At 43.3% G+C, this 20,199-nt stretch overlaps 1 long non-coding RNA gene across 1 annotated transcript in view; it reads left to right on the top strand.

Moving 5' to 3' along the window:
* LOC143823991 (uncharacterized) overlaps nucleotides 1–19,788 on the top strand; it is a 96,585-nt gene extending 76,797 nt beyond the window's left edge. The window contains exon 4 of the long non-coding RNA XR_013226661.1: nucleotides 19,281–19,788. This is a non-coding gene — a long non-coding RNA (uncharacterized LOC143823991). The remainder of the gene's footprint in view (nucleotides 1–19,280) is intronic.
* Nucleotides 19,789–20,199: the final 411 nt, after the last annotated feature.

Raw genomic sequence — 20,199 nt, 5'->3', positions numbered from 1 at the left:
TGCCCTTGATTTGACCACTCAAGAAATCCTACCCTGTACTCCAATCTGAACCGTATTTGTTGGAAGCTGAATGAAATTAGTCCCTTATGAGCTAAGTAATTGTAAAGTTACATTATCCCGTGGAAGTGATAACTGATAAAATCTGACAATTTCAATTCTAAAGAGGCTGCGCTTCGGTACGTTGTCGCTGTGATAGCCCTGGTTTTTTATAAACCTATAGCTTGGCTAGCCTCCCATACGTAGTCGCGTAATACCCGCTATGCTGGCTGATAAGATGACTTTAAATATTGATTATACGGCAGCAGCCAGGGTTAAGAATAACTGCATCGCCTACTGATGCAGAAGGTGCAGTGGGGTATTCTGTTTACAGTCCGGCAATGCATTTTAATTTTCTCTGGGGGTTTTTATTTAGTTCTTGCAAATTCACGAGCAAACGGTGGTGGTTAGATTATACTGAAGCCATAAAGGTGGATGGCGGATGGTTAATATCAAAGGGTGTATTGACTGTTGCATTTGCCAACCTCACAAATTACCCCACTAATATCTTAGGCTGGGTTGCTGTCAACTGAATTGTGTGTGTATGGAAAGCCATCCCAAGTAAGCAGAGCTGGGCTTTTGCCCAAGAAGCTAAGGAAGCTATGGGTTGGTAGGAGGGCAGCCAATCTCCAGGTACGGTAATAGTTCTCAAGGACCTTTTCCGCACTGGAATTTGGCCCTGTTTGTCTGGTCATGGGGCTAATTCCCACTTCTGGATGGCATCAGTCCGGGGCAGTCCAAGGCCTGGTGCACTGCAGGCTGTTAGCCGGCCCACGACAAAGGAATGGCACATTCATTTGCCGCAGGCCACCCAAGGGCCTACGGCATGCCAGGTTTCGGGACACCCTGGACCAGCACTGATGTCACCTGGAAGCAATGACTGCTGTTTCTCTACATTCACAGAAGCATGGGCCCCAAACCATAGTGAGAATATACATGAACGCATGAAGCTGCCTTATACCAATTAAGACCATTGGCCCATCAAATTCTGTATTGCCCACTCAGGCTGGCAGCAACTCTCTAGGTTTCAAGCAGAAGTCTTTCATGTCACCTACAGCCTGAACCTTATGGGAGATGCTGGGGATTGAACCTGGGGCCCTCTGCATGTCAGGCGGATGCTCTGCCACTGAGCCATAGCTCCTCTCTATGGCTCTTCCAGGTTCTCTGGCAGAGGTCTTGCACACCACATATTCCCTGCTCCTTGTAACTGGAGATGCCAGGGATTGAACCTGGGGCCTTCTGCACGCCAAGCGGATGCTCTACCACTGAGCCACAGGCCTTCCCAAAGAAGTCACGCTTCTTGACAATCCAGACATGGCCAAGCACAGCTTACGAACGTGTAACCGAACGAGCCATTCCTTGAAGCTCTGCTTGTGCGCCTCTCCCTCCCGCTCGCTTTTACAGGGCTGGCGGAGGACAGCTGGGCCTGTTTTGATTTTTGTCAAAAGCAATGGCGTTCCAAAGTCATAACTCTCCGTTATGCATGGGGACTTGTTTGCATTATTGCCTGTAAATGTGGATGTTAGCATGCATTACCAAGAGCAGTTGGTGCTATTGTTTCCGTCTGCCAAAAACACGAGCTTAAGATTCCGAAGCCTTAAATGGGGGGAGGTGGGCTAACTTTGCGAGCAATATGAATAATGTGTTTGTCAATGGCAGCAACTTGGGGCTGGGGGGGGGACGGGACGGGAGAGAAAACCAATATTTTCGAGGGTTCTCCCTTACCCATGTAGAACCCTTTGTCAATTACACAGGCTGGGTTGTGGTCGACACAAGCAAATTGTACTCCGGAGTGCTAAAACCCTGCTTCATCTCCCGGGGTGTGATTATTTAAGGCTAATGATGCCCCCCCTGCAGAGGCACCTTATTGCTCTTTTGGGGGGGGGGTGGAACCACCAAATGAACCCACAATCTTTTATTGAAGGGAATTAATTGCATTGTTGTTGGCGGCAAGAAATAAGTTTAAGTCGTTAATTTGGAAATTATCTGGACGGCTGCTAGTGCGGCTTTGGAGAGGGAACTGTTTGTAGATCTGAATGATCGACGACCAGCTCGGGAGAGTCACTTCACATTTTCTAAAACTGGTTTTTGGATTGTAGGGTTTTAAAAATCGGCGTGTGTTTCAAATATTCTCAGATAAATTATCCCGTTCAAATGGGCTGCGATTCTCCCCCATAAAAATCAATGGTGGTTTTGTTATTGACTTCACCAATGAGCCCGGGGGGGGTGGGGGTGGGGGGGTCACCCACGGACGGTTTGATGGATACCGATATTTTGATAGTTAATTTCTTGGCATTGAGGGCATTCAAGTATTTCTCTCCCTCTTCTTTAATCTTGTCAGAATCAGTGTTTAAGTAAACGGAAGATACCAGTCAGCCTGCAGCTTGAAAATACTGTAAATGGGCTATTGTACTGTATAGCCTAGCAGCTGGGAGAATATATTTGATGAGGGGGGGATTTTAATTAGCACTGTGTATTAAAAGAGCAATTCTGATGGTTTGTGGAGCTTGCTTATCTGTGGGGTTCCAGAGTAGACAGAGAAGAATTGGTTTCTACACCCCGCTTTTCACTGCCCAAAGGAGTCTCAAAGCAGTTTACAATCGCCTTCCCTTCCTCTCCCGACAACAGCCTGTGAAGTAGGTGAGGCTGAGAGAGCTCTGACAGGACCGCTCTGCGAGAACAGCACTGTCAGGACTGTGACTAGCCCAGGGTCAACCAGCTGGCTGCGTGTGGAGGAGTGGGGAATCAAACCCGATGGTCCAGATTAGAGTCCACCGTTCTTAGCCACTGTACCAAGCACACTGTTGTCATGAGTTGCGTTCCAAAGTAAAGGTTTCCTTGAAGGAAACCAACCCTACTCTCTGACTCGTGGTATTTATCTTCCTTTGATTAAGGTCAGATCAAGACATGCTAAGGTTGCCAACTCTGTTTGGGATATCCCAGGAGATCTGGCAATAGCGCCTGGGAAGGCTCAGCTTTGGAGTGGGGAGGGAGTTGAGCAAGATGGAATGCCATACTCTCCAGCCTCCATCACGTCATTCAGGGGAACTGATCTCTGTAGCCCAGAGATCAATTTTCATTCATAGACTCAAAGAGCTGGAAGGGATCTCCAGGGTCATGTAGTCCAACTCCCTGCAGAATGCAGGGAATTCATAATTAGCTGCCCACCCACAGTGCCCAGATGATGCCCCCCCCAAAACCAATCTGGCCTGGAGGAAATTTGCCTCCCCAAATAGCAATTGGCATTTCCCTGGGTGTGCAAGAAAGGGCCACAAGACCCAAGCCCTAACACAACTCTTCCTGCCCAACCACTCACAATCTGCCTAACTGAGAGACAATGAGACCAACTCTGTGGCAGTGGCTCCAGCTGAAACCATGTTATTCTGGATGCCCAGTCAATCAAGGTCTCCGGTAGCCAATCAGAAGCCCTGTTGGGAAAGACTCCCACATTGCCCCACCCACTTTCTAGGAAGGGACCTAGAAAGGTGCTGGGAAGTGTCATAGCACCCACGGGCTCCAATTTGGGGACCGTTGCTGTCCACAGTCAAACAAGCCAAAGAAGTAACCTGCAAGTCGCTGCTCTGAGGAGCTTACAGACATTTATGTTTTGACTTGAGGGTGGCGGGGAGACAACAAAAGAAGGAAGTCACCCTAACAGCGAGGGAGAGAAGGAACAGAAGATGCAAGGAAACTAAGGGGTGCAGCGAGAATGCAGTTTACTCTTCCAATCAAGAGGACAGCACAAATTCTCATTTTCCCCTCTGCCGTTTCCGCAACTCATTTATCTCTAGAATAATCAATGGCTAATAACTCACTTACCTTTGGTGCTAATGTTTAGTATCCGACGCCGAGTGTTGTTTCTTATTTTATGGGACTCTTTGCATCATTTTTATCATCAGCTTCTCTTTTTATGCTAATGGTTCTATCTATCAGTCTCCCAGTAATAGTCGTAGGTATATGCTCCTCCTAACAGGATGAATGACTACAGTAAGATGGATCTGTTTGTGCTGCAGATCAAAGACGGAAACAAATGAGAAGGGATGAAGTGGGCACTGGTGTGCCATTGCTGAGGTTTCGTTCACCTGAATGTGCTCAGCAGTCAGCAAATGATGCTTTATAATAGTTTGCCAAAGAGGAATGCCAGATCTGGGGATTGGGGAGGAGAAGGGAGGAAATGGGAGCGCTCTCTCGTTCTCACGTACCTGACGGGGTGTCTGTTGTGGGGAGAGGAAGGGAAGGCAATTGGAAGCCAGTTCTTCTTCTTCTTCTTCTTCTTCTTCTTCTTCTTCTTCTTCTTCTTCTTCTTCTTCTTCTCCTTCTCCTTCTCCTTCTCCTTCTCTCCTCCTCCTCCTCCTCCTCCTCCTCCTCCTCCATAGCAAATTATATGTATCATAAATTATTATAGACCATTAGAAAGCATTTTCTGAAGGAGAAGGCTGTTCATAGATGGAATATGCTGATCTTGGAAGGTGGTGGAGTCTCCTTTGTTGGCAGTTTTTAGGAGGAGATTGGATGATTACCGCTCATTTTAAAATCCCTGAGAAGGTGGGAGGGTGCTGGACAGGATATCCCTCTGTGGTCTTGTCCGGCTCTGTCTGATTCTGATTTGATCAAATATAAAACAGGAAGAGAGATGTCTCCCCAACACCCCCTTCATTATAATCCTCAAAGCATTCTCTCCAAAATACAGTCTTTCTTCATTCATGCATTTCAAATTTAAAGTTTCGAGTTCATAGCCAATATGTTTTATATATCCATAATCTAAATTTCAGGAGCCTCTTGTGGCGCAGGGTGGTAAGGCAGCTGACATGCGGTCTGAAGCTCTGACCATGAGGCTGGGAGTTCGATCCCAGCAGCCGGCTCAAGGTTGACTCAGCCTTCCAGCCTTCGGAGGTTGGTAAAATCAGTACCCAGCTTGCTGCTGGGGGGTAAAACGGTAATGACTGGGGAAGGGAATGGCAAACCACCCTGTATTGAGTCTGCCAAGAAAAAGCTAGAGGGCGTCACCCCAAGGGTGCTTGCACAGGGTGCTTGGTGCTTGCACAGGGGATACCTTTACCTTTACCTTTTAATCTCCATTTCATCATTATGACGCATCCCACATTCCTTAAACTGGCTCTGGTGCGACAGGCCCCGTGAATCCTTAAGCCACTCCTGAACTATGCACCATAGTATAGGCCTCAGTTCCAAGTGGGGGCTAGTGTATCTAGCACGTCCTTATCAATTTACTGATGATTAGAATACAAACGGTGGTAATGCAGCGCATAAAAATAGTAACCAATCCTGTACAGAGCACAGATCTTCATCCATATGCTGGAATTCACGGGATTAGCTGTATGAAAAAACATAAAGTGGATGGATTGGTCGCCCCAACATGATAGATAATCAACAGTATGTTTTATGGCTTTCAAAATGTAATCACTCTAAACGTTTTTTCTCCGTGTGATGCCTTCGCTTGAGCATCGTATGGTGTATTTAAGAGAGAAGACAGACTGATCGGTGCATTAACACTTTCCCCACTTTTATTTATGCCTAATACGCTCCCATAAAAATAGTTTCTGTACGTATGAATCAAGTTGCAATTTAAGTCAGGCTGGGTTACGTACGGTTTGCAAGGTATGGGGCCAGAATTGCCGGAGAGCTCCCTGGCCCGAGCTGTACTCTAGGGGAGTTACGTTTCAGAGCACCCTTCCCTTTGTACAGCAAATGTATTTCAAAGTAGCACATTCACGCGGGCCCTAAAAGTAAGCCATTCACTGAACGAAGATTCAAAAGTGCCGGCGATTGCTTCCCTGATTTTGCAACGAATGCAAAGCTTTGCTTATATGACTTTCGGCATTCTCCTGCCATTTGTCTCCGCCACAGACAGCTGGATCAAAATTTCACTAAGCGACATAAGTGATGTTTATTTAGCAGGAGCGCTGGAGAATATGCGCTCTGCAATATTATACTGTACACAGCCATGATAAATCAAAGACAACCCGTTCTAATTTTAAAAAGGGGCAGCTGGTAACGCCGCTAACCGCCTCAATATTTCCAGCAAGGAGAAGACCAGGAGCCAACTCCTATGATAATATTTCTTGACGCTTTGAATTTGTCCCCCTGACTAAACTAACTCTGCATCAACAACCTGTTGGGCAGGTGAGTATATCGCTCCTTTCAGTTGTTACAGTCTTGGCTCTCAAACCACATTGAAAGGGGAGACCGTATCTTCTGGATACGTGCGGTTGTCACTTTGTGGGAACACAATATGTGTATTTCCCAACTTTGGGGTATTCAACAAAACTAGAATGTGGGACAATGGCCAGACTGAGATATTTTGTACACAACAAATCAGCATCCGAATTCAGAAGAAAATGGAGTCCGATACATATGGAACAGTAGAAACTGAGATGAAACGGAATAAGAACTCTCTATATATGCCAGCCTTTCTCAACTTTTTTACCACTGAGAAATCCCTGAAACATCCTTCAGGCTTCGAGAAACTCCAGAAGTGGCATGATTGTGCCAAATATGGTTGGGAAGCATAGCTGTGGACACGCCCTCCCAGGGACCCCTCCCCTTCCCACCCTCTCCAGACCCATCATTGGCCATTTTGGGAGAGAGGGGGTTGGGCCAACATGGCCCTATATACTCATATCACTGCCTAAATTTAAAAATAGTTAATTTTAAAAAAAATATGCTTACAATTAATTACAATTACAATTAATTAACCATTCTGGAAACGCTTCCAGGACCATCAAGAAACCCCAGGGTTTCATGAAACCCTGGTTGAGAAAGCCTGGTCTATGCTAACTAAGGGGGGAATGCAGAATGTGGTCTGTAGCATTATCATTAAGGTGATATACAAGAATAAAATATCTATGGTTAAATATAAGCTCTATGTATATCCTGTTGCTAAATAGCAGTTTTGTAGCATATAATGTGCAATATTTCTTTCTCCATATCTCTCCAAATAATATCTATCTATCTATCTATCTATCTATCTATCTATCTATCTATCTATCTATCTATCTATCTATCTATCTATCTATCTATCTATCTATCTACCTACCTACCTACCTACCTACCTACCTACCTACCTACCTACCTACATACCTACCTACCATAAAAAATCAAAACTGGGCCTCTCATATGTATCAAAGCTGGAAAATATGTCCAATGCCCTAGTTTACAGAACAGTAACCGCATGCAGTGTGAGGATTGCGGGCAGCATGAGCTTGATCGTAATGACTGCAAAAGCAGCAGCATCATGCATCTTCTTGTTCCACATGGGAATGTGGCGATGAATATTAAATGCAAATTGCTTCTCACTCTTCCCCTTGTTCCTCTGGCCTCTCCCTTACCTGGCAACAAGTTCCTCCTGTTAAATCAAGGTTCCCTCTTGGAGTAATAGCTCCATTACTTTCCTTGTGATATTACTTGCAGAGTTTCCCACACTGGATCTCAGAGTGATAGGGGGGAAACACCCAGCCACTGTGCGCCAAGCGCAGTCTGGAGTTCTCCCACAATCACAATTCCTCTCATTACAGAGATCAGTGTCCCAGGAGGAAACGGTTATGTAGAAGAAAAAGAAGAGTTGGTTCTTATATGCCACTTTTCTCTACCCGAAGGAGTCTCAAAGTGGTTTACATTCCCCTTCCCTTTCCTCTCCCCACAACAGACACCCTGTGAGGCAGGTGAGGCTGAGAGAGCCCTGATATTCCTGCTTGCTCAGAACAGTTTTGTCAGTGCCGTGGTGAGCCCAGGGTCACCCAGCTGGCTGCATGTGGGGGAGCGCAGAATCGAACCCGACGTGCCAGATTAGAAGTCCACACTCCTAACCACTACACCAAACTGGCTCTCCAGTATGTTGGAGGGCAGACTTTGCAGCTTCATGTTCCCACCAAGCCCTCCCTCAAACACCGTGTCAACCCCCCCCCCCACCCCGGAACATTCTTCACCTATTTGGGAAACCTTTCCAAAGCCACCAAGAAACACAAGGCTATCATGAAACCCTGGTTGAGAAAACCTGGTGTAATAGAATCATCTCACCATGGTCCTCATTAGCAGCTGGGCGATAGCAGATACATTCATGTTTTTAGAGGATGAGATATAGCTCAGTTTATGAGTATAGGACTCGGACCTGGGTGTAGGATGGCAGAGTTTAGGTTCTAGTTCCTTAAATTCTAATCCATGCAAATGACAGCTTTGAACTGTTTAAAACATTGTTTATTTAATTTTTTCAAAATATTTTTGTGTCCCTCAACCTCTTTGGCTCTCAGAACCAGAGTTCAGGTTCTAGTTCCTTATGTTCTCGCTCTCCCAAGTTTAGTTTATTTATGTATTTATTTATTAGGCAAAGGTTGTCAGGTAGTTCCTATCAACCAATGAGGATTGGGGTGGTGGTGATGTATTAGAAGAAAGGGAAAGGCCCTGGCCACGTTGGAAGTGATGTCCTCATGCCAGCGACTTCCGAGTGACACTCTGGTATTTAGGCAAAATTGCCTGATGACATCACTTCCTGTGCAACACCAGCAACATGGCCTCCTCTTTCTACTGTAAAGTCCTCCTGCCAGCCAGATGATCGGCAACTGTGAGGGAGGGCCTGGTAGCCAAGGGGTCACACACCCCACCCCAAGGATTGTCTGACAACCCTATTTCTAACCTCAATTGTCCAACCAGGAAAAAAAAAACTATCATGAAATATCACACAGGAGTTGGAAAAAATGAATGAGATAAAGCTACTAGACCCTGTTGCCCATCAAGGCTGCAATCCATTAACCTTGATTTTCTGGCACTTAAATCAATGGGATTTCAGTCGGAAGAAGCTGGATTTAGTGCAAGAAAAGCAGTTTGTGAAATGCAAGACATAATTATTTTTACTTTTTCAACTGCCCTCCCTGCTACAAGCAATGCTGGACATGATCCAACAAGCGCATTTAAGAGGCCCATTGATTTACATGGGAGAGTTCAGTGCATGCATGCGTTCTCATGCCTTGAAACTGGCAGGGGCTTACTTTTGCAGGATCATGCCCCATTATTAAAGATTGCTGGAGAAATGCAGGTGGCTAATGTGGAAGAAGAGAGGTGTTCTGCTTGACTTTTATGTAATAAGTTTTCGTCATGCAGAAAATCTGTGTAAAGAGTCACTGTTTTATAACCATTTCCGCACGGGGTGAACTTGATAAATTCAACGGTGTATACATGGTACCATCTTTATTGCAGTGAGTGGCTCTTCAGTTTTTATTTCAGTAGAAGTTGGACATGTGTTGACTAGAGAGAGTTGCACAAATCACCGCTTTAAGATTCCCCCCCCTCTTTTTTTTTTTAAGCCTTGTTTGGAGTCATTATCCCTTTCATTCTAATGGAATTCAGCCAGATTTTCTATGACCTTAACACCCAATCATGCACAAGATTAGCCAATCGCTAGCTAATCCTTACTAGCCAAACCCCCCCTGGGAAGAAGGAGGAAGACAAAGGGAAGCAGCCACATCCATCCAGCTGCTGAACATTTGTAAGGAAGGATACTGCATACAGTTACCTTCTGACTGAAATCCCTGTCTGGACTCATTTCTGCATTATGAGACATGTACCAAACAACATGCAGTGAGGGACCACTGTTTTTTTCTTTTTTTAAAGGACAGACCCTCTACTTAAAAAAAAAAAAAGAGTTTACATGATCTCCTTTCTGTCTCCGGAACATGTATTTCTAAAAATTTGCATTATAAACTGTCGACCCACCGGGAGTGTGTTTAGCCGGCGAATCAATGTCATGTTATGGTTAAATTGTTGGATTAGGGCTAGGGTCAGCCAATTTTAAATCCCCGCTTAGCCACCAGATTGCCCCAGTTATCTTGGGCCTGCTTCTCTCTTTCTCTCTCATATAAAAGAGATTAAAGCACCATGAGCTTCTTGGAGAAAGTGGTAGGATTATTTTTTTAATCTGGGAGCTATGATGGATCTGTCGACTGGAATCCCTGAGAAACCTCAGGCTGGATTGTCACCGATCTGTGATCCCTGAAGGTCTTCAACCCCCACTGTGTACGCCCCTATGTGATTCCAAAAACTCCCAGGCCTCTCAATGTTGCTGTTTCCAGACTCTAAACTGACCTCATCACAGTAACCATGGTCATTCCTGGACTGTCAGAACCCAATCAGGGGTTTCTATACCCATGAAGATGAGTGTTCACAAGAAGAACCTTTGCAGCACAGCTGTAACCACCATATCACCTAACAGACTGGTGCAGCCCAAGGAGTGTTCTGCCCTAAGTGACATACTAAGATTATCGTCATCAGGTTTTTAAGATTGGACATATTGAGGAAACGACAGGGGCACCTTGACCCCTAAATACATGCTGCAGTGTGTATGCCCATAGGGCCTTGTAGCCTCACTGCATGGCTTTTGTAATGTTTATTTATTTATTTATTATATTTATATACCGCCCTCCCCGAAGGCTCAGGGCGGTTCACATAAAACAGAACGGAAACCATACAGATAACTTAGATTGACAATAATGAATGAAGTGAAACAACAAGCAACATGGAACAGTAGAAAAACGTGGGAAACATCAAATTAACTCCTCCTGATAGCCCAGTGGGTTGGGCGGAATTATGGTGGGTGCCATAGGAGGGGGTTCAGGAGGAGGCCCCTTGGGAAGTGACCTCAACCAAATGTCTGGTGAAGGAGATCCCTTTTGCAGGCCCTGCGGAACTGTTCACGTTCCGTTTATGCATTTTGGGCTGCTATCAGTATGTAAGAGAACTGTTGGCCTTGGCTTCAGACTAAAGATAAAATAGAAATTTCGTGCATTCTCTGAAATCGTCCCCAAACATATTCTGTGTCCATCCAGTGATTCCTTCGAATGATGGTCCTTCCCATTATAGACATGGAACGATTCTTTGCCCTCGTAGACTTCTACACCTGAAGAGCTGTTCTCCTCCATTCCAAAGCCTATAGATGCCCATGAGTGCTGGAATAGCACAGGAGGTTGTGGAGGAGAGTCGTGTAGTTGCAGTCTTAGTAACATGCATGTAAAGTGCCATCAAGTTGTAGCCAACTTGTGGTGAATCTGGTACGAGCCTTATAATGGAAGTGAGAAGCAGAGGTGTGTTGCAATCTCAGTAATACCAGAGATTTAAAAAATGGATTGTGAAAAAAGGAAATGGAAATCTTTTTTTGCACAGGCATAAAATTCACTCCATGGATTGCAGCTCTTACTCTATGTCAAGAGTATTGCATCAATTCTTTTGTAAAAACAGCATTCATTACTGATTCCTCTTTTTACATAGGGGACAGAGCTGGATAAAAATCTGCATCTTTATTTGGCCGGTAATTAACTGATAGACTAATCACACCACTTAATCTATTATTACTTTCACCCCATAAAAAGAGAACAGTTTCTTTTAATACTATACTTTTGATAGTTATTTTCATAAACTTGCCAATCTTCTTTCACTTTTTATTTTTAAAAAAGGAATTGCTCTTATTCTCTCTTCTTGGCAGGCAAGATCTGGATATGGGCAAGTAAGTTACTGGCATGTGTTAAATAAAGTAAGGGAGCTTGTGGGAGCACCCCATTCCTCTTATGAAAAGTTGCGGCCTTCCTCTGGAATAAAGATCATTGGGATCTTGAGTTATTTTAAAGTGCTCATTCCTATCAATTTTACAATTCTAACTTGCTCTGCATCATTTTATAAGAGCTCGGGCCCTTCTTGATGTGTACGCATTTGTATAGCACTGAAGGATCTAATGACCGTTCTACCATATTTTTGTCCAGAGGTGCTCATGGGAGCTTCCTTCCAATTTAATTCTTACTACAATCCTTTGATAGGCTAAAAAAAGAAAAGAAAAAAAAAAAGAACATAAGAAGAGCCCTGGTAGAACATGCCAGTGGTCCATCTAGTCCAGCATCCTGTCTCACATGGTGGCCAAACAGTTCCTCTGGAGGAATTAGGACAGCTGGAATATAACCTCTGTCCAACATCATTCCTCCAAAGCTGTCATTTCCACCAGGCGAAATAATCCCTGTAGCACGGAGAAAATTCCAAAAGAGCTCGAGGCCCCATCTGGGAGTTGGCAAGTATGACACATGCAAATACTCTTTATTATTATTATTATTAGGAAGCCAAATGATGGAAGTTGGCTACTTTTCTCATTCATGTCTTGGAAAACAATAAGACTTATGCAAAGCTTACATCCGGACTGAATAAAGCCCCTAAAATTTACAGATGTAATTCGATATAAAGACTTTAGTGCATTACAGTATATGCAAAAAGCAGTTTAACTTTGAAAATGCTTTTAAATTTTTTAATTTTTTTTTTTTTGGTCACGATAACGTAACCATTTGCTTCGATAATGCAGGCTGTTATATAATTCTACATAATTATATTAACTGGAAAAACTAGACTAGTCTTAGCATCTTTTTCTATCTTTCAAAGCTCTTTGTAATTCCCTTTTGCTCTGGCAAGAATATCTGCCCTCCAGCCTCAAAGCGGGATAATGACATCATGTTGTTATTACTTTTATTATCAGATTCTCATTCATTTTTTTTTAAGTATTAAAAAATCGGGAGATTACAAAAATAAAAGAAAAACACCAACAACATGCAGATTAATTTTAATACGTAGAAAATAAAAAAGCTAAGTGAGGAAACAAGTACAGTGATAGAAGGCGACGTTTGGAAGCTTCTCGTAACCGTATCCTTCGCTACTGAGAAAAATATAAAGGCTGAGACTTATTCTCGCGGATGTCCTGTTGGAATTATGTACCTCAAGTCCTAGGGCGTGGTTTGTGGTACTTGCTAAACAGCAAGTAAAAGCAGGGTGGAGGGGCGACAATGATGAGTTATGCTGAACTACATCCTGTCAATCCCATGTAGGGATGCCAATCTCCAGGTGAGAATTACCCAGAATTATAGCTCATCTCCAGACTACAGAGGTCAGTTTCCCTGGAGGAAAGGGGTACTTTGGAGGGGGGATTATACGGACTTGTTCCCCACTGGGGTACCTGTCCTCCCCAGGCTCCATTCATGAATCTTCAGGAGTTTCTAAACCTGAATCTGGAAACTCTGACTCCATGTCTGAGTTCTGACTGATATCCTCTTATGTTGCATTTTTTTTCTGACTGATCGTACAGAAAGATTCATTCATTCATTCATTCATTCATTCATTCATTCATTCATTCATTCATTCATTCATTCATTCATTCACTACCTTTGTTAGTTGCCCATCTCGGTGCAGTCTACTTTGTGTAAAATTCAATAAAACAATGATTCATCAATAAAAACAGATTAAATGTTGTATAAAACCACACTTTCACACTCCTGCAGCAATCCTGGATTTCTGAGGTCAGAAATAGCCTATGGAGGGGGGAAAGTGTAACCCTGAATACATTGACACCCTTCTAAGCCCGTTGACTTAAATGGAGCTAGAAAGGGGGTAACATTGTTTTATATGGCATCAACTGTCTAATTTCTCTTAATTCCACATAGTGGTTTTATCAGCTAACTACTCATCTAGAGCGAATAACCAATCCTCCCAGGGAAAGGCTTTGCTGAGACTGTTGCTCAGGCAAGCCGAGAGCCGTATTATGTGGGTTGAGAGTGTTTGGTTGAAAGGTTAATGAGTTGTAGCCGGCTGTTTTATGTGATTGTTTGTCCCTGCTGGTGGTGGTGGAAAGTGCCGTCGAGTCACAGCTGACTCCTGGCGACCCTGTAGGCAAACTAAAAGGAGCTTCGGCTGCCGCCAAACTAAGAATATGGTCTCCCTTTCAGCCGAGCAGCCATATTGTGAGCCAAGGGTGATTTTAAAGCAACTCTGCAGACATTGCATGATTGGTTGTCTTTCCATGCTGCCGTGCTAAAATTTCATCCGAGAGAATAAAGTCACAATAAGGGAGTGCACCACTCCTCGGCGAGCAATCTGAGCATCCAGCTAAGGGTTAATCCAGCCCTGATGTTTTAATTCTCCTCCCCAAGTCAATAGACCATGCATTCATTTTTACTTACATTAAAAATTACTAGGAAACGTTAGCTACATTGAAAAAAAAATCACCTGAAATGTAGACAAATTCCACATTACATGGCTATCATTCCCTATTTTGCAGCGTCGGGGACGGGGGAGGGAATTTCCCCCCTGAACTTTCTAATTTTAAAAATAGGCCTAATAAATCCAGGAAAGCATCCCATTTTAGTGGCTGTTCTAAAAGAAAAGCTCATAGACACTGTTTTCTCATCTATGCAAGGTACTATAAAACTGTTTATAAAATGAAACTAATGAGATTTGGAGCACACTGTTACCTGATATTAAGCTGTTTTGATGAGTGAGGCAAATTGCGGTGGTTAACAAATGTAAAACCATCAGTTTTATTGATACAGGTTTGTGTATGTGTGAAATTAATCAAACCGTGGGCGATGATGAACAGTTTCTTTAGAATTCTGTCAAAGGTTAAGAGCTAGTTATTTTTAAGAATGACATGAATCTACCATAGACAGTGATTGCCTAAATGACCATTGTAATTACCAATTACTTCTTGAAGCAGAGAATATATTCACGGCGTGCAGTCCTCTAAATACAGACAGGCATTAGCCCATTTACGTACTAATGCACATAATTTAGCTCCTGAAAAGGGCAGATGGGAACACAATGAAAGATATAATAGATACCGCCTAATATCATTCCCTAAGAATATTGGATTCATCAACGATGAATATTACTTTATGTCAGATTGTTTTTTTTTATAAACCAGTCAAAATATATTTCGTCTCATTTTTGCGCTTGGTATGTCAGGCACGCTATAAACAACACCTTTAGTCAGCCAGGCGCGGTCAGCCGCAGAGCTTTGTCGAGCGTGGCTATCCAACGAGAATCGGTAAAAGTTTCCCCCTCCCATATAAATGTAGACAACTGCCCCCTCCCCCCCCCGTCAAGTGGTTTTATCCTGGGGAATCTCTGCCCTGCCTCTTTGCTCCTGAGGGAAGTTCTCCATTTCATAGACGCTATCTAAAATGGCAGGATGCCTGAGTCACGTGGAGAGGCGAATATAGATTAAATGACAAGCCTGCCCTTTTTTTTTTTAATGGGGGTGGGGGAAGCATGTACTTTGTCTGTCATTTAAGAGATAATGGAAAAACGGATTTGAAAAGCAAAGCTTTCAGTCATAGCCTGAATTTATTGTACGTTGAATATTTTGTTGTTGTTGAAAGGTAGGCTATAAAATTTGAAATAAATAGTATTGTGCTTGACCTGGATGCCCAGGCTGGCTTGATCTCATCAGATCTTTGGAGCTAAGTAGGGTTGGCCCTGGTTAATATTTGGATGGAGACCACCAAGGCAGTCCAGAATCTCAAAGCTGGGATTTCTCAACTAGAGTTTTGGAAACTCTGGGGTTTCTTGATGGCTCTGGAAGGGTTTCTCCAATTGGGTGGGGTTATTTTTGTTTATTTTAATTTGTTAAACATTTATTAGGTGATATGACCATATTGACCTGCACTGCCCCCCAATGGCCAATAATGGACCTAGAGGGGGTGGAAAGGGGAGGGGCCTCACATGGCCCCTCAGCTATGGTTCTCAACCATATTCTGCATGATCATGCCACTACTGGAGAATGTTTCAGGGTTTTCTCAATGGTAAAAATAGTTGAGGAAGCCTGCTCTAAGCAGAAACAGTCAATGGCAAACCACCTCTGACCTCTGTTGCCTTGAAAACCTGGCCGGGTAGCCATAAGTTGGGCCCAAATTCAGAAAAAGAAGAGTTGGCTTTTATACCCTGCTTTTCACTGACGCAAGGAGTCTCAAACTGGCACACAATCGCCTTTCCTTCCTCTCCCCACAACAGACACCCTGTGACATAGCTAAGAGAGCTTTGACAGGATTGCTCAGTCAGAATATCACTATCAGGGCTGTGACAAGCCCAAGGCAACCCAGCTGGCTGCATGTGGAGGAAGAGTGGGGAATCAAAGCCAGCTTGCCTGTTGATAAGGCACTGCTCTTAACCAGTACACCAAGCTGGGTGAAGCTTAATTTATGTTATTTGATGTTATTTATTTCATTTTCTGGCTTACGTGATTGTTTTCCCTACTCTACATTTGTTTCTAGACCCCACTTGTATTTTGCTTAGGTAAAAATACTGTCGACATGCCATACTTGCAGCAAATATAGCGTTTGTGAAAGCAATGTAACATATCGACACTGGATTGTGGGCAGAACAGCTTAAGTGGTCACTGGTGTAAATTTTGTAACTTGACAGCATAGTCTATGAATATTTATTCACAAGCTTATGCTGAATTACACACTATGACAGTACTTTTCTTTCCCCTGGCCATGATTACATCCTGCAAATGCCCTCATGGATGCCTTTAGCAAATATTGCTTTATTTTGAAAGAAGCCTGGCTTGAGAGAAGGCCAGCAGGAGATGGGGATTGCATTGGAGGAATAGCCTCTCTCTCTCTCCTCTACTGGTTAGCTTAGGAAAGTGGCCCTCCTTGCAAACGGCCCCCATGGCCCTTACCAAACACAGGATTGGAGCTACATGCGAGAATTAACTCACTCCCACTTGCTATCTTACATAGATGATTTACAGGTCAAGAAATGGGATCTAGTGTTTGAGATAGATCTTTTGTGGAAAGTAGTGAGGGCATTTCTTCTTTTTTATGTGTAATTTATGCAGATCTGAGAAGAAAATTTCTGAGTCCTCTTCTGAATAAGAAGCCTACTTACTCTTCTCACTATCAGTTAGTGGACCTGAATTTTAATATGACTTTATATACATGCAAATATATACCTGCTGCAATTAAATATCATTTGCTTTTAATGAATATTGAACAGCAATAACTTTTTGTTATATTGCTATCTTTTTCTGGTCGAACAGCCTATTAGATTGGAATATTGGAACCACATGTTGGTTGAGGTGAAGGCTGAAATCCTAAACATGTTTTCTGAAGACACCCATTGAACTCAGTTTGATTTAGTTCTACTTATGGATACCAAAGATTGTATTTCAGGTGCATTTCTGCCCTAAATCTTACTGTCCTTAATGGGGTTTACTCCCAATAATGTGTGCATAGGACTGAAACCTTAGAGCTCACAAAACTTACCATGGCTGAAATTTGGGGGTGTTCATTATGTTTTAGACTCTCTCGTATACCTTTTAGAAGGTATCTTATTTATTTATTTGATGCCGTTTGTAGATCCCTTTCTCTCATGGAGGGACCCAAAGATGCTTAAAAACTGCAAAAAACAAACTAACAAACACCCCCTCCCCACAAATCTAGTTGGTCCAGGTTTGGAAAGTTTTCACCCTTGAGAAGTTTTCACCCTTCTCACAGTGTGAGCCCCAAGCTAAGAGCCAAGGCCCATTAGCCTTTACTCTTGCCCATTGGTTTGTACCTCCCCAGCTTAAACACCTACCAAAAGAGGAGGATTTCTGCTGCTAGCCTGTTTCAGCAAGCTAGCTGGATCTTCTTCAGCTACATCTTCTGCCTGGAATGTCTGTGGTGACACGATTGCCATGGGATACCTTAGAATGCATGTTTAAAAAATGTATCCGTGCTTCTGAAAAGGGATGACCTGCAGTCTGCGGTCGTGTCCCCTCAGACTATTCCCCCCCCACTTTATTTTCCTCCTCACCTCACCTCGCATTTACGTTTCAGCCTGACACAATATTCCGCTTTACTTGATTCATTTTACGAATACCTCTGCTGACTCTTTGCAGTGGGTGCATCTTGGCACAAACACGTCGACCTCTGGCGCCCTTTACTCATTTGTGATTTAACAAAGACGTTTCATCAAGCTCCCTCATCCTCCAGCTCTTTTCTCTAATACGCCTCACACGCTCATGGCAGGTTAAATGTTCCATGTGTTCGGAGCATTTCTACATTCCATCAAAGTCAACCTTCCCCAAAGCGCAGTCTTTCGTGTTGCCGTTTCAAGTATGCTCTTGACCTGTGTATGAATTTAAAAAGTAACAAACAGCTGTGGCTACTCAGTCACACACACCCCCAATCTCCTTTGCTACAGTAATCATGGGTAAATGCAGAGAAATGTTTTGCAGTGGGCCACAACAGACGTGACTCTGGAAGATTTGTGAATGGATATGCCCAGCCCAGGTGTTCACAATGCATTGCTGACTGGGATTGGAAGCATGGGGAGATTGTTTCACTTGTCCCACCATCCATAGTTTTGAAATTAGGGCTGCCAAAGTCATTGAGTGGAGGGTATTCTTATTGCCAACCGTTGCTATACAGTAGCCTTGTGACAAAGAGCAGTTCTACAGATCTAGTGGAACCTCTGTGGTTTAACCATAGAGGGAACTCTAGGAGTTTACCATAGAGATCCAGCAATTCTTAGAGTTAGCCTTTGCATGAGCCTAGGGATGGGTGATTTAGCTCAGATAAGGCTGACTGACCTGGCTGACTGAGAAAGTCCCCTCCAAATAGCTGATCCCTGCACATGCTTCTCTCCACAACAGGATCAGCAGTCTGGTGAACTCAATTCCATGTACCAAATCAGATTCAGTTGATTTGAGTTTCACCAAATCAGGAAAACTTGCGTCCAAAAAGTACCAAATCTTTTCCTGGTACACATTACTTTTGTGTGTGTGTGGGTGGGAGGGGTTAAGCAGAAGTGATGTGATGGCACACCAGATTAGAAGCTGCTGCTCTTAACCATGACACCCCACTGGCTCTTAAAGTAAGAGATAGATAACAACAGGAAAACTAGCCAATAACACCACTTAACACGACACCCAGCAGTCTAAATCATCTTCATAAAATAGTTGTCAGGCTACAGGGATATCATAAAACAAAGATGAAAGGCAGAACCTGTAGCAATATATCTATGTGGGTTTTCTTGCAAAAGTTCTTCCGTGTAATTTTCTAGCATGTGAAGCAGCATCATGCACTACTCAGTGAAAGTGTCAGTAATTCTAACATAGTAAAATTGAACTGAAAACTTTTGAGTACAGCTATATCTACTGAAATCTTTAATCTGCTTAAAAAAAACCCTTTTAGATGTTTGGCAGGGAGCTTTTATAAGGAGACAATAAGATTCTTGAATCCTATGGTTAAAATTTTTGGTTCACTCTTGCCTCTTAAAAATAGCATGAGTACCCCAGAATATCTTTTAAAATGTGCAAAACGCCAATTAGATCATCCCTCCACCGTGTGCACTTAACATTTCTGCAGAAGCGTTTCACTTTTCTCCCTCAGTTCTCCATCCAGTCGGTATGCCATAAAAGAAAATTAAATGCTTGTCCTGAATTGCAGCCCCACAGCTGGTATCCACATTCTCTGATAATGGCGGTCTTTCGAAGATGCACATCTGTAGATGTTCAGCCTTCAATGGGAAGGAGGAGAGAGGCATCCTCCATACAGTCTATCGATCTGACTCTCCAAAACTTTGGTGGCTTCTTTTCAAGACATTACGACCTGAGAAACAAAGAACGGAGTGGAATCTCTAGCCCTGAGCAAACTTGGCAGATGGTACGTAAAATTAAATCCCATAGACTGTTTTGAAGTGAAGGGGCTGCCGACCCATGCTACAGCTGTCTCCAAGGATGCCCCGATAATCGGAACTTGTAAATGTATTAGAGATCAGTGCATGCATTACACATAACCGGAATTGCAAGCATGTTTAACATCCAGGTGGGTTCCTGGGATAAGGAGCAGATGGGTACAGCAATACGAATATGAGCGAAAAACACTGAATTTTTCGTGTGTTTCGGATGAATAGGCTTTTAGGTGCCTATTAAAACCTGACCACTCTAAATATTTGGTGTAGAGGTTGTATATGTATTCCTTTCTCACTTTCTCTCTTAGGACCTTCTCTCACCAGTCAAAGAGCTATAACTCTCTGTTCCTTTTAGCACATTGCTTGGTTGTTGACTTCACAGCATGCCTAGAATTTCTTTACGTTTGGGCTGTCTCAACCTAGGTATGAGATAATCCTGTTGCCGATTTGCTTTCTTATTAATGTCTTTTCCCCCCGTGAACCTTCTGTGGCTGCCTTTGTGCCATACCCATATAGTGTACTAATTTCTAGTTCTTCTGAGAATATTTATTTCTTAGAGCAATGGTTTCAAAAGTTCGGGATAGAAAATCCCCTTTAAATTCAACTTCGTTTCCCATAGCATTGAGCAAACCAACCGCCCTCCCTCAATGGTTTAAAACCCTTCTTAATATCCAC

Source organism: Paroedura picta, chromosome 14 (assembly GCF_049243985.1).
Source record: "Paroedura picta isolate Pp20150507F chromosome 14, Ppicta_v3.0, whole genome shotgun sequence".
NCBI lineage: Eukaryota > Metazoa > Chordata > Lepidosauria > Squamata > Gekkonidae > Paroedura > Paroedura picta.
This window is presented reverse-complemented; position numbering and strand designations above follow the sequence as displayed.